Source organism: Ranitomeya variabilis, chromosome 1, assembly GCF_051348905.1.
Source record: "Ranitomeya variabilis isolate aRanVar5 chromosome 1, aRanVar5.hap1, whole genome shotgun sequence".
NCBI lineage: Eukaryota > Metazoa > Chordata > Amphibia > Anura > Dendrobatidae > Ranitomeya > Ranitomeya variabilis.
In genome coordinates, this window is record NC_135232.1 from 428162764 (window position 1) to 428174834 (window position 12071).

The 12071-nt window shown below is 48.0% G+C and overlaps 1 protein-coding gene across 1 annotated transcript in view; it reads right to left on the bottom strand.

Moving 5' to 3' along the window:
- Window positions 1–12071, bottom strand: part of TEK (TEK receptor tyrosine kinase) — a 244804-nt gene that overhangs the window by 181514 nt on the left and 51219 nt on the right. The window lies entirely within an intron of this gene.

Consider the following 12071-nt stretch of genomic DNA (forward strand, 5'->3'; position numbering starts at 1 on the left):
GAGAGCTAACATCTTCAGCTCTTTCACGGAGAGCTTACTTTTGCCCGTCGTCTCCTTTGCGGTGCCACCTCGAATAGCAGTGTGCTGACCTGCCCTGCCCATTCATGAGCAGCAAGATAAATTAATTGCGTAGTACCAGTTACAACCCTTAGAGGTAATTAGTTAGCCATTTATCCTGCTTCTACATACAGGAGTGTTGTCTGCATTAAGTAAGCACTGTATTCTGGTTAGAACCGCCCCCTCAGCTCTCCGGGGAGAAAGAGTTTTGCAGACATGTTTTCCCAGGCTTTCTGAAGAGATACACGTGTGTCCTGGCTCTCTCTCTTCAATAAAATCACCCCCCTTACCTGTGGTTCCCGGTGAGAGTCTAATGCATTTATGTGTTTGTGTTAGAATCTGTACATGCTAGCCATTATGCAGCCACCATGTAGTGTATATTGTGCTCTGTATCCTTTTAATGCTCTTTGCACTGTATACAGATAGATCCATTTCTGTATATGGAGCGCCCCCACACCGCCGCAGGGCCGAGGGGTACCCGGAGCCGGGCCTCTGAGTCTCAGTTCTGGGGTTGTCACGGTGGCTAGACCCGGTCCGTGGCCCTGTCCGTCAGTGGGGGACGTCCGGTGCAATAAGTGGTGGTGTAGCGGTGCAGTTGTGGGGTGCAGGTCGCGGTAAATAACGAGGACACCAGGTTGCAGTCTCTTTACCTCTTTACTGGAGATCTCTGAGTCCTCAGTCCAGAATATGGTTCCCAGGCTGCGCAAGTCCGGCCGGTCCAATGGCACCTCCAGAGTTCACTTCACAGGTGGAAATCAGTGCCTTCCTTCTTAGCGCTATGTGTTGTAGTCCTTCCCTGCTATGCTTACGGAAAGTACCCCACAACTGTTGCGTCTGTTTCTTAAGTTCCCTCACAACAACTCGATTAACTGATCTTCTGCTAATCATCCGTCCCTTCCTGATGTTACAGTTAGAACGGCACCCGTTTGACGGGTAGGCCTGGAGTTCTTCCGGGACCCTAGAGACGCCCCTCTCCCACAATTGCCTCCCAAGACTTCATAGGTGATTTAGGTGAGACAGCCCGCCTGAGACTGACTGTCCTGCCGCTGTTTAGAGTATTGCTTGAAGCTGTCTATTGAAATACTCCCTCGGCGTTCCGGCCACCGGTAGTGCGCCTCAGTAGGATGTTGCCCCCTTCTCACAGCATCACCCCTACTGGTATTCTCCTATTGCTTCGATCTCGTTTCTCACTCAGCACAATATATCTCTCTTCTAGTCCTTCCTTAGGGCACCGCCGCTTCTCAGTGCAGGCACGGTCCCGATACTTTCTTTCTTGTAGCCAGGTCTCCATCAGGGTCCCAAACCTGACAGAGGCCCTACCGAATCCTCGCCTGCAACACCCTCTGCCACAAGGTGTTGCCCGGTTCATATCCAGTCAGCTTTCTCACTAACTTCCTGCCTGACCCCCAGCTTTACCTGTATGTGGAGAGTGGCCTAGTAAATAGAACCCTTAGCTCCCCCTGGAGGCCCGGCGGTGAAATGTATTGGTGTCTGTGATACCTGATCAGATGAACTCCTTCAGTGCCATCGGACGTACCATAGCTCCCCATAGCGGCGAAGCCACAGTACTGCAACGACCAGGACTCTGGGGCGCTGCATATAGAATAGAGTAGTGATAGCTGCATGAACTTTGCCTTAGATAGCTATGATTACTGCATCTCTGTATTATACTGCTACCGTACAGTTGCTGTAATGTCCCAGTTACTGATGCTAATTACCCTGTATCATGCTGTTATTGTAATGTGCCAGTACTGAAACACTGTTTATTCTTTGTAGTTTTTACCATTGTCATACACTATCATCCATCAATATCATTATCAATACCATTCACTACAACTGTCATCCATTATCATCCGTTGTCATTCACATTATCATCTCAATAAATATAGACTTAAGAATCCATACAATCTGTTTGCTGAGAAGAGGATGAAAGGTTTATCTGTATGCTGGAATCCACACAGCATCATGCGTGGAGGAAGGCAGAACAGTAAAAACGGGCAGCCGGTCGCAGGCAGTGATTCTACAGACTTCATGGGACCGCTACCACCCAGACTGCACCACATACGGGCATTACAGCAGCCGCCATACAGCCACAGAGAACAAGAGTCCAAGGCCCAGTAAGAACTGATTAGACACCTTCAGTGAAACTGATAGCCGTTCACAGGCTGTAATTGATCAGACTGTACGGGACCGCTAACACCCACACTGCTCCGCATACGGGTATTACACCAGCCGCAGAACGAGAGTGCAGCCCGCCAACAAGTGCTACACCGTTCCCGCCACGCGGAAGCCTGCCCATGCATAGACTCAGTTTCCTGCCAAAATACTCAGCAGTACGCAGCTAAGCGCACAATGTCTCAAAGCAGCACATCCTCAATAGCAAAGCTTGCTGCTGTCGCCGGTGCCGAAGTCGAAGTGGCCAAAGCGAGGTCCTCCTTTGCTAAACAAGAGATGCATCTAAAGCTGAGACAAGCAGACCAAGATGCCGAAACTGCACGCCTGCAAGCCGAAACCGCACATTTGCAGGCAGAGAAAGAGGTGGAGAGTGCGCGCCTGCGAGCGTCTCTAGAAAGACTTGTGAAAGATAAAGAGACAGCAGCTGCAATTGCTAAGGCAGAGTACTTGGAAGCTATAAAGGATCCTGATAATGAGACACAGCAACGTTCTCGGAACAGATCTAGAGCAGCCAGATCCAGTGCAGAGCGTCAAAGAGTATGTCCATCAACATTCCGGCATGGACAACAGCCCTGATGCACTACATCGACCAGCCTTTGCTAATTACCAGCGATCCAACCCCAAACTTCGCTACTACAAACAAAGAGACATCCAGCACAGAGATGTTGAGCACAGCTACTGTTCCACCGATCAGAAGGTAGAGATCCCATCCTGCCTTAAAGAGACACCTTCTTCACCAGAGAGGTACTATCCAAAGCCAGGAGCTTCTCACAGGTATGGTGATTCACCCCACACTAGACATGACTATAACACATCGGCTCGTGCCAGCACTGACCAAGCCACCATGGACTTTGCAAAGTTCTTTGCTCACTGAGAACTGGTTACAAAAGGACTTGTAAAGTTCACCGACAAACCCAAGAACTATAGGTCATGGCGAGCCTCATTCCAGAACACCATTCATGGTCTGGACCTTTCTAGTAGTGAGGAGTTAGATCTCCTAGTAAAGTGGCTCGGAATTGAGTCGGACGAGCATGCCAAAAGACTAAGAGACATTAATATAAAGCATCCACACACAAGTCTATGTAAAATGTGGGAAAAACTTGATGAATACTATGGGACCGTAGAAGTCATAGAGAATGCTTTATACAAAAGAATTGATGATTTCCATAAGATATGACATAAAGGATATCAAAAGCTTAGAGAATTGAGTGATTTATTGATTGAGTTACAGGTTGCCCAGGAGGAAGGAGACTTGCCCGTTTTGGCATTCTTAGACACCGCTAGGAGTGTCAATTCGATAATACAAAAACTTCCTTACAACCTACAAGAAAAGTGGGTTACATATGGTTCACGGTATAAGCAAACTCATAACGTACCATTCCCTCCTTTCACTGTATTTGATGATTTTGTCACCCAGCAAGCTAGGATTAGAAATTACCCCAGTTTTGACTTCACACTGTCATGTTCTTCTGCCCCCAGTGTCAAACCCAGTAGGACACCCGTGGCAGTCCACAAATCTAATATTGTTTCCACAGGGCCCCCTCACAGTATGAGTAAGCCCCATCCAGAAGAGGACAAGCCTCAGTAAGCAGTGTCCTCTACACAGGAAACCACATCTACTAAAATGCAAAGCCTTCAGGGAGAAGTCTTTGGAGGAATGCAAAGATTTCTTCAAGGAAAACATCTGCTTCAAATGCTGTGCCACAACCTCTCACCTCGCCAGGATCTGTGAAGCTAGTGTGAAATGTGCAGAATGCAGCAGCACGGATCACAATACAGCCTTGCACTCTGGACCACCTCCATGAGTATTGTCGCAGGTAGAGGAGCACGATGGGAAGCAGAAGAACACTGACGAAGACACCCCCATGGTCACCTCTCAATGTACGGAGATCTGTAAGGGACTAACAGGATGAAGTTCCTGTTCAAAAATCTGCCTTGTCTGAGTCTACCCAGCAGGCCGCAAGGACAAAGAGCTCAAGATGTATGTAATTCTGGATGACCAAAGTAACAGGTTATCTAGCCAAGTCCATCTTCTTTGACAAGTTCAACATTGTAGGCCCCGATTCTCCCTACTTGAGCAACTGGATACAAGGTGGAGTCCATAGATGGCCAGACCTGCCTATCGCTACCGACCATCTTGGAGTGCAACCAGATTCCTGACAGGTTCGAGATACCTTCACCGGAGGTGGTGACACATCACCCCCACCCGAAGCGTATAGCCCACCTGATATCTGAGTTGGATCCAGAGGCCCCAATAGCCTTACTCCTGTGATATACTACGAGTCCACAAGACTAGAGAATATATCAATGGCTTCCAGAATGCTCCATACGCACAGATACTCTACCTCAGATGGGTCATCATAGGAGATGTCTGTCTAGGAAGAGCACACATGCCGGCCTCAGTCAACAGTATGCTTACCAGCACGCTAGAAAATGGACATCCATCTTTCTTCCAGCTATGTCACAATAGTCTGCTGGTAAAGGAGTTATAGAGCAGCACTCCCCTACCTTGCCCTTTCTCAGTTCTTACCAATTAATACCACACATGTGAAGGTGAATAAGACCACATAGTCTTTCACAGGACAAAAGAGGACAACAAGGCAGCGATGTCTATAGAGGACAGGATTTTCTTGGACATCATGGATAGACAAACAGTTAAGGACAAGTCGAACTGTTGGGTCGCACCTCTACCATTTCGGCCCTTAGAGAAGATGCCTAACCAACAACAGGGAAGTGGTCTACAGTCGATTCATCTCCCTCAGACACAAGCTTCAGAAGTCACCATAGACAAAGGAATATTTCTTTACCTTTATGGCAAAGATATTCCGGAACGATCACCTGCACTTCGGCACTCAGAGGAGTGTTGGTACTTGCCCATTTTCGGAGTGTACCATCCTAAGAAGCCAGGTCAAATAAGAGTGGTGTTCTACTCAAGCGCCAAATGCGAAGACGTCTCATTGAATGATGTCCTGCTGTCAGGCCCAGACCTCAACAACAGACTTCTAGAAGTACTACTCTTTTTCCGCAGAGATACGGTGGCATTTATGGCTGACATACAACAGATGTTCCACTGTTTTCTCATCTAAGAGGAACACAGAAACTACTTGACATTGTTCTGGTACAGAGACAATGACCAGGACAAAGACACAGAGTACCGGATGAGCGTACACATCTTTGGGAACAGCCCTTCCCTGGCAGTCGCTATCTAAGGCCTCTGAAATTCCGCCAAAGATGGCGAAGAAGAGTAAGGGGCAGAAATCAGATCCTTCGTAGAAAAGGACTTCTATGTAAACGACTGTTTGAAGTCCACAATGACAAACGAGGTTGCAATCAGTCTACTAAAAAGGACTCAAGAAAAGCTCGCTCAGTCTAACCTAAGGTTGCACAAGATTTCCTCCAACAGCTGAGAGTTGATGGAAGCCTTTCCTTCTCAAGACTATTCCAGCGATCTAAAGGACTTAGACCTAAGCATCAACTCCCTTCCCATGCAGCGAAGCTTTGGATTGCTTTGGAATCTGAAGACGGATGCTTTCACTGTTCAGATCAGCAAAGACGAGAAACCCTTCATACTCAGAGGAGTTCTTTCCTTCGAAAATAGTTTGTACGATCTCCTGGGGTTTGTAGCTCCAGTAACCACTCAAGGAAAAATTATGCTAAGAGACTTCACCCAAGACACATCTGATTGAGACAATCCACTTCCAACAGAAAAGGCTGATCTGTGGGTAGAGTGGAGGAAGTCTCTCGAAGCCTTGACCGACCTTCGTGTGAAACGACCATATGCTCCAGTACCATCCACAGAAGTCAGAACACAAAGACTTTGCATCTTCCGTGATGCATCAGTCAAGGCAGCAGCAGCGTACCTCAAAAGCATAGATGTAAATGAACAGAGCCACATCGGATTCGTGATGAGCCAGACTAAACTGGTGCCACTCCGCGAACACACGATACCCAGACTGGAACGCTGCGCTGCCATCCTCGCAGTTGAGTTGGCCGAGCTTATTTCAGATGCGATGAATCTGGAGGTCAAAGATGCAGAGTTCTACACCATTAGCAAGGTGGTACTGGGATACATCTGCAACGAAACGCGACGCTTCAACGTCTATGTCAGCAACAGGGTACTGAGGATAAGGAGATCCACCTGCCCTAATCAGTGGCACTACGTACCTACTCACCACAATCCTGCAGACCATGTGACTAGACCAATTGCACCAAGTCATCTTAAGGACAATACATGGTTCACAGGCCCTGCCTCCTTGAACCGTTCCATGCCCCACATCAGCAGGTCTGATACATTCAAACTAGTGGATCCAGATACAGACAAAGAGCTCCGTCCTCTAGTGTCTGATCTACAGTGATTTCAAGCCCAGTCCTACAAGTCAGCACTCTCTGCAAGCCACAGACCTTGTAAAGGTTGGCATCACTGCAAGCATGCGTTTACCGATCCTAACCTAGAAAGAGCCAAGGTTACAATACTTCGTGTTGTACGAAAGGAAACCTACACCAGAGAAATAGACAACCTCAACAAGGGACAACCCATTCCTAGAGACAGCGCGCTTAGAAAGCTTGATCCGATTTTCGACCAAGATGGGCTGCTGAGAGTAGGTGGCCGTTTTCAAGGCGATGAGGTAGAAGTTTCAGAGAAACACCCGGTAATAATTCCTGGACGTCATCAAGTCACCACTCTGCTCATTCAGCATCATCATAACTTAGTGAGACACCAAAGCCATTTGTTTACTGATGGGAACCTACAGGCGATTGGACTATGGATAGTTGGAGCGAAGAGAAGTGTGAGCAAATTTATCTTCAACTGTGTTACGTGTCGCAAACTCCGAGGCATGTTCCAAAATCCAAAGATGGCCAATCTCCCAACCGATAGACGTAGTACTGAACCCCCCTTCACCAACATTGGACTAGTTGTATTCGGTCCTTGGTCTGTGGCTACACAACGCACCAGGAAGATCCATACTGAAGCAAAGTGTTGAGCAGTTCTGTTCATCTGTCTGTCCAGAAGAGCCGTTCACATCGAAGTAATCGAGTCTATGGATACTTCAAGTTTTATAATACACTTCGACGCTTCATCGCAATCAGAGGCTCTGTGAAGCATATTCGTCCTGACCGAGGTACAAATTTCATAGGAGCGGCAAGAGAACTCCAAATCCTTTCCAATCTAGACATCGCTAATATTGAAAGGTACCTAGGCGAGCAAGGATGCACCTGGACTTTCAATCTCCCACACTCTTCGCACATGGGAGGTGCCTGGGAAAGGATGATAGGGATAGCACGTAAAATACTAGACTCTATCTTCTTGCACGCTAACACCAGACTCACACATGAGAGTTTGACTCCGTTATTGGTCTCAGCTATCATGAATGCCAGGCTACTGACAGCACTTTCCAGCGATTCCGGAGACCCAACAGTCCTTACTCCTGCAATGTTACTTTCACAGAAAACCTGTGTCCCGAGAGCTCCACTCGGAGAATTCAACGACAAAGACCTCTACAGATGACAATGGAGGCAAGTACAAAGCGTGTCCAATGTCTTTTGGGACAGATGGAGAAAACAATATCTCTCCAAAATGCAAATCAGGGCAAAGTGGCGGAAAAACCACCCAAACATCCAACCTGGCAATGTTGTTTTCGTCAAAGACAGTCACATCGAAACGAGTGACCACTCGGCCTAGTCACCAAACCCTTCCCCAGCAAGGATGGGAAAGTGTGTAAAGTAAAGGTCAGAGTGTACAAGCTTGGGGAGAACAAGCTGTTCCTCAGGCCAGTTACTGAACTTGTGTTGTTATTTTCCCCGAAAGAACCAAATAGTGGCATCTGTTGATGCCAAGCGGGGAGTGTTCTGCCCATTCATGAGCAGCAAGATAAAATTGCGTAGTACCAGTTAGAACCCTTAGAGGTCAGTAGTTAGCCATTTATCCTGTTTCTACATACATAAGTGTTGTCTGCTTTAAATAAGCAGTGTATTCTGGTTAGAACCGCCCCCTCAGCTCTCCAAGGAGAAAGAGTTTTGCAGACACGTTTTCCTGGGCTTTCTGAAAAGATACATGTGTGTCCTGGCTCTCTCGCTTCACTACAATCACCCCCCTTACCAGTGGTTCCCGGTGAGGATCTAATGCATTTATGTGTTTGTGTTAGAATCTGTACATGCTAGCCATTATGCAGCCACCGTGTAGTGTATATTGTGCTCTGTATCCTTATAATAATAATTGCACTGCATACAGATAGATCCATCTCTGTATAGAATAGAGTAGTGCTAGCTGCATGAACTTTGCCTTAGATAGCTATGATTACTGCATCTCTGTATTATATTGTAATGTCCCAGTCACTGATGCTAATTACTCTATATCATGCTGTTGTTGTAATGTGCCAGTACTGATAAGCTGTTTATACTTTGCAGTTTTTACCATTGTCATCCACTATCATCCATCAATATCATTATCAATACCATTCACTACGATTGTCATCCATTATCATCTGTTATCATTCACATTATCATCTCAATGAATATAGACTTAAGAATCCATACAGTCTGTTTACCGAGAAGTGGATGAAAGGTTTATCTGTATGCTGGAATCCACACAGCATCATACATGGAGGTAGGCAGAACATGACCTGATCACACCGCTGTATGCCAGAGCGGGGGCTAACAGATGCTCCCCTGCCCCAGTCAAGCCCCATAGTGTTCAAATGTATTTGCTTCAGATACGAATACATTTGAATATAGGAAGGGGGAGCTGCTTCTCTTGGACAGTTCAGTGGTCTGCACAACATCATATGTTATGAAGGCTTGTATTACAGTATTAAAGACATGTTTTTCACAAATGTTTGTAACTGCAGACTGCATGGCTGGGTGTTGGATTTTATACATCTTTAACAATGGGATTGAATGAACAACCAATGAATGAAAAAAAAATTTCACTGATTATAATGAAGAGTTGTGACCAGTAGCCTAGCTACCGGGGGGCAGAGGGTGCGGGCGCCCCGGGCCCAGTGCTCAGAGGGGGCCCACCCAGAGCTAAGCTACTGTAACTGTATCGGCGCGCGCACAGTTACCTTCTGTGGCGGAGCAGGGAGAATCGATCTCCCTGCTCTGCCGCTATGGGGCCCCTGAGTAGGCAGAGGGGCCCGGTGCCAGCAGTGGGCCCCCCGCCTGTCATCACAGGGTCAGGTGTACCGGCATTTAGCCGATATAGCTGACTGCAATGATGAGGGAAGGAGCACTGCGCTCCTTCCCCCATCACCCCCCTGTCAGTGTCTGACATCAGAGTCTGACATCGGCGACGCTGACAGGGGGCGCGATGAGTCACTGCCCGGCGCCCGCTGTCAGGAGACAAGCGGGAGCTCAGAGCAGCGCAGGAACCAGGAAGAAGAGAGGTGAGTATTTATTTTTTTAAGGGTGGCTGCCTTATACTACAGAATCTGCTTATGGGGGGTGCTGTCTTATACGACAGGGTCTGCCTATGGGGGTCTGCCTAATACTACAGGGTCTGACTGTGGGGGGTCTGCCTAATACTACAGGGTCTGCCTGTGGGGGGTCTGCCTAATACTACAGGGTATGCCTATGGGGGTCTGCCTAATACTACAGGGTCTGCCTATGGGGCGGTCTGCCTTATACTACAGGGTCTGCCTTATACTACATGGTCTGCCTATGGGGGGTCAGCATTATACTACAGGGTCTGCCTATGGGGGGTCTGCCTTATACTAGAGGGTCTGCCTATGGGGGTGCTGTCTTATACTACAGGATCTGCCTATGGGGGTACTGTCTTACACTACAGGGTCTGCCAATAAGGGTGCTGCCTTATAGTACAGGGTCTGCCTATGAGGGTGCTGCCTTATAGTACAGGTTCTGCCTATAGGGGTGCTGCCTTATACTACAGGGTCTGCCTATGTAGGTGCTGCCTTATAGTACAGGGTCTGCCTATAGGGGTGTTGCCTTATAGTACAGGGTCTGCCTATGGGGGTGCTGCCTTACAGTACAGGGTCTGCCTATGGGGGTGCTGCCATATACTACAGGGTCTGCCTATATGGGTGCTGTCTTATACTACAGGGTCTGCCTATAGGGGTGCTGCTTTATACTACAGGGTCTGCCTGCGGGTGCTACCTTATATTACAGGGTCTGCCTATGGGGTGCTGCCTTGTGCTATACAGTCTGCCTATGGGGGGTGCATTATACAATATTGAGGATGATCTGGTGCATTATACTATATTGAGGACTATCTGGTGCATTATACTATATTGAGGACTATCTGGTGCATTATACTATATGGAGGCCATCTAGAGGGGCATCATACAGTGTGGGGATTACAGTATTGGAGCCATCAAACAGTTTGGAGGCTACTAAGGGGTCTGTATACTGTGTATAAGAGAGCATCCTGCTGTATATAGGGGAGCTGTACAGGGGGCAGTCTCGGAACATTATTAAATGTAAAGTGGGTACTTCTTGTTATAGGGGAACTCAGGTTATTGTGATGATCAAAGGGGCACACAGGGCAATATTACTTTCTAGGTGGCAAAATATGGGCACTGTTTTCTAGGGCACTTGCACCTGGCATTGTTATATTATAGAGGGGTGCCTTAGAATTTAGAGGGTACAGAGAACCACACAGCAGGTGCAGTAATAGGGACACATACGGCAGCAGCAGCAGCTCAGTATTGGGGTATCAGGTGCAGTAATAGGGTCACATACGGCAGCAGCAGCTCAGTATTGGGGTATCAGGGGCATAATAGGGACATACGGCAGCAGCGACTCAGTATTGGGGTATTAGGTGCAGTAATAGGGACACATACGGCAGCAGCGGCTCAGTATTGGGGTATCAGGTGCAGTAATAGGGACATACAGCAGCGGCTCAGTATTGGGGTATCAGGTGCAGTAATAGGGACACATACGGCAGCAGCGGCTCAGTATTGGGGTATCAGGTGCAGTAATAGGGACATACAGCAGCGGCTCAGTATTGGGGTATCAGGTGCAGTAATAGGGACACATACGGCAGCAGCGGCTCAGTATTGGGGTATCAGGTGCAGTAATAGGGACATACAGCAGCGGCTCAGTATTGGGGTATCAGGTGCAGTAATAGGGACACATACCCCAATACTGAGCCGCTGCTGCCGTATGTGTCCCTATTACTGCCCCTGATACCCCAATACTGAGCCACTGCTGCCAAATGTGTCCCTATTACTGCCCCTGATACCCCAATACTGAGCCGCTGCTGCCGTATCAGGGGCAGTAATAGGGACACATTTGGCAGCAGTGGCTCAGTATTGGGGTATCAGGTGTAGTAATAGGGACACATATGGCAGCAGCGGCTCAGTATTTGGGTATCAGGCAGGGCCGGACTGGCCATCTGGCAATTCTGGCAAATGCCAGAAGGGCCTGTCTGGTCATGGGCTACCTTGTCTGTTACTTTGTTACCAGAATCAGTGTTCTCAAGACACCCATACTTTTAAGAGTTGTGAAGGAGCACAAAGTTGCTGACTCCGTCACTTACCCCAGCAGGCCACTGGTATCATTAGAAATATTGGTCTTGTAGTAAGTCTTGCCTTCCTCCATCCAGGGTAATATTAGTAATATATCTCCATCTGGTGCTCAGGGGCGGGGACACCATGGGCCTGTGTGATTTCAAATGCCAGGGCTGAATTTCAGCCCCAGTCCGTACCTGGTATCAGGTGCAGTAATAGGGACACATACGGCAGCAGCGGCTCTGTATTGGGGTATCAGCGGCAGTAATAGGGACACATACGGCAGCAGCGGCTCAGTATTGGGGTATCAGGTGCAGTAATAGGGACACATACGGCAGCAGCGGCTCAGTATTGGGGTATCAGGGGCAGTAATAG